This window comes from Cyprinodon variegatus, unplaced genomic scaffold (assembly GCF_000732505.1).
Source record: "Cyprinodon variegatus isolate N-32 unplaced genomic scaffold, C_variegatus-1.0 Scaffold1430, whole genome shotgun sequence".
In the NCBI taxonomy this organism is placed as follows: Eukaryota; Metazoa; Chordata; class Actinopteri; order Cyprinodontiformes; family Cyprinodontidae; genus Cyprinodon; species Cyprinodon variegatus.
In genome coordinates, this window is record NW_015151883.1 from 13,372 (window position 1) to 16,342 (window position 2,971).

Consider the following 2,971-nt stretch of genomic DNA (forward strand, 5'->3'; position numbering starts at 1 on the left):
GTCAGAGTCCAAAAAAACAAAACAATCCACCCAGGGTGGGCGGAGGAGAATCAAAGACTCAGGAGGCCAGCCGTGGGGACAGGGGCGAGGCGGAGTCTGAAGGAGGGCCTCATGAGGAGGCCGGCGACACCATCTCTGACAAAGAGGGGCCTCAAGAGGAGGCAGGCGACGTCGTCCCTGACGAAGGAGGGCCACAGGAGGAGGCCAGCGACGGAGGAGGGCCACAGGAGGATGCCGTCTCTGATGTAGCAGCCTAGGAGGACGCCGACTCTGTTGCAGCAGGAACCTTGAAGGAGGGCGCCATCTCTATTGCAGCAGGAACCTCAGAGGAGAACGCAGTCTGTGCTGCTGCAGGAGGACCTCTGGCAGAGGCCTGCGACGCCGTATCTGATGAAGGGGGGGCCTTTTGAGGAGGACGCCGTCTTTGATGCAGCGGCCTTAAAGGAGGATGCCGTCTCTGATGCAGCTGCAACCGCCTTGGGGGGGGTGTCTTAGACGCAGCAGCAGCCGCCTTGGGGGGGCTCAATCTCAGATGCAGAAGCAGCCGCCTAGGGGGGCGCCATCTCAGACGCAGCAGCAGCCGCAGCAGCAGTCGCAGCAGCAGTCGCCTAGGGGGATGCCGTCTCAGATGAAGCAGCAGCCGCCTAGGGGGATGCCATCACAGATGAAGCAGCCGCTGCCTTGGGGGCAGCCGACTGCGGCTCAGGAACAGCCTCAGAGGGGGCTGCCGACTGTGGCTCAGGAACAGCCTCAGAGGGGGCTTGAAGTGCCCGCTGAGGGCTCTTGGAGGCTTGGAGCACCCACTTAGGGCTCTTGGAGCGCCTGCTGAGGGCTGTTGGAGCGCCCACTGAGGGCTCTTGGAGGCTTGGGACACCCGCTGAGGGCTCTTGGAGGCTTGGGACGCCCGCTGAGGGGCCTTGGAGGCTTGGAGTGCCCGCTGAGGGGCCTTGGAGATGAACTGCCTCTGAGCTTTAACTCTGAGGCCTTTTTGTTAGTGTGCTCAGGGATCTCTGGATGGTACAGAGCTGGCTGAGGGGTCTCTGGACGGCACAGAGCTGGCTCAGGGTTCTCTGGACGGCACAGAGCTGGCTCAGGGGTCTCTGATCTGCTAATGGGCTCTGGATTAAATCTGCTAAGGGCCTCTGGCGCTAGGCTAACAGGCCCGGTAATGGCCTCTGGCGCTAGGTTAACAGGCCCGGTATTGGCCTCTGGCGCTAGGGAAACTGGCCCACTAATGGGCTCTGGAGCTAGGGAAACTGGCTGGCTAGAAGCTGATGGAGCTGGCAGGAAAGGGAAAAGATCTTCCCTCTCCCTATAAAAGAAGCCCCATAATTGAGACTCATCTAGATGGGGAGTCCTCACTGCAGGGGGTGTAATAATGGACACTGGACTAAACCTACCTACCCATGAAGCTAGCTGCTGGTCATGGAGGTGCTGACTGAGACTATGGGAGAAACTGACCTGGTTATGAGGGGGACTGAAACTGGCATAAAGCTGACCTGCCTAAGAGGGAGTGGAGGCGTCAGGCTGACCCGTCGGAGAGGGAGAGCAGGTGTCAGGCTGACCCGTCGGAGAGGGAGAGCAGGTGTCAGGCTGACCCGTCGGGGAGGGAGAGCAGGTGTCAGGCTGACCCCCCAGAGACGGAGAGGAGGTGTCAGGCTGACCCGCCAGAGAGGGAGAGGAGGTGTCAGGCTGACCCGCCAGAGAGGGAGTGGAGGCATCAGGCTGACCCGTCGGAGAGGGAGAGGAGGTGTCAGGCTGACCCATCAGAGACAGAGAGGAAGTGTCAGGCTGACCCACCGGAGACGGAGAGGAGGTGTCAGGCTGACCCGCCGGAGAGGGAGAGGAAGTGTCAGGCTGACCCGCCGGAGAGGGAGTGGCATTTTTTCCCCGGCGGCGGTTCCTACGCCTGGAGGAAGCAGATGGCAGGGGGGGACCAACAGCTGGTGAAGGTGAAGGAACAGGTTCTGAGGTTAATAGAAGCTCAGGTATGTCTCGGAGTGGTGGTTTGGGTGGTGAAGATTTATTGAGTAGCTGAGCAAAGCATCCTGTATGTTCCACTCAGGTACAGCAATGTAACCAATTTGGAGGAAAAGGGTATGGAAATCAGGAAACTTCTACAATTTCTCCTTTACCTGCATTGCTGCACTCACCCACTTCCAAGGTGGGCCAATGAGAGGTAGGCTGTCCAATGTAGATATTAGGAGAGAAAGGAAATCTCTTATTTGGTTTGCCTCTGCGGGGTCCATGTTTTGGTTGGTTCCTTCTGTCAAGTTTTGGTTGTGGTTTAGAGGACCCAAAGGCAGAGGCAGAGAGGGTGAGGTGATTTCTTGTAGTTTTAATGATGAAAGCAGTTAACAAAGGCAGAAATCCAACTAAAAATGTAACACAGACCAGAACCATGGAGAAATCAGAGGAACACACACTCAAGGAGCCAGGGAGAGACGAGGTGAACAGAGAAAAGCGACAACAGGACCAGCAACGAAAAGAACCAACAAGGAGTGACAGCAGAGGGAGAGTATATGTAGCTGAGGGAGACAGTGGCAGGGCTATCGAGCTGACAAGGCGCAGGTGTGAGAGGAGACAACGAGGGAGCCAAGGGGAAAGGAACACACACAAGAGGGCAACAGAGGAAAACAAAAAAATCTAGAAACAACAAAATAGGAATTAAACAAATAAAACTAGGAAACAGGGAGCAAAGTAAAGGACAACAGAACCAAAACCATGATACTCATGGACTTGCAGGCAATCCCTCACACTAAGCCTGCTTGTACCGACAGTGGAGAGGAAAAATCTTTTAACAGGAAGAAACCTACAGCAGAATTCCTCCAGAATTGGAGGCTTGCAGGGTAAAAATAGTTATACTTAACGGTAAAATCAGGTTAACAGGACATGGTTTGTTTTGTCATAATTGTTATTTGCTTTTCAGAGTAATCTGCTTTCTATTACCCATTAAAGGAAAATTCCGGTT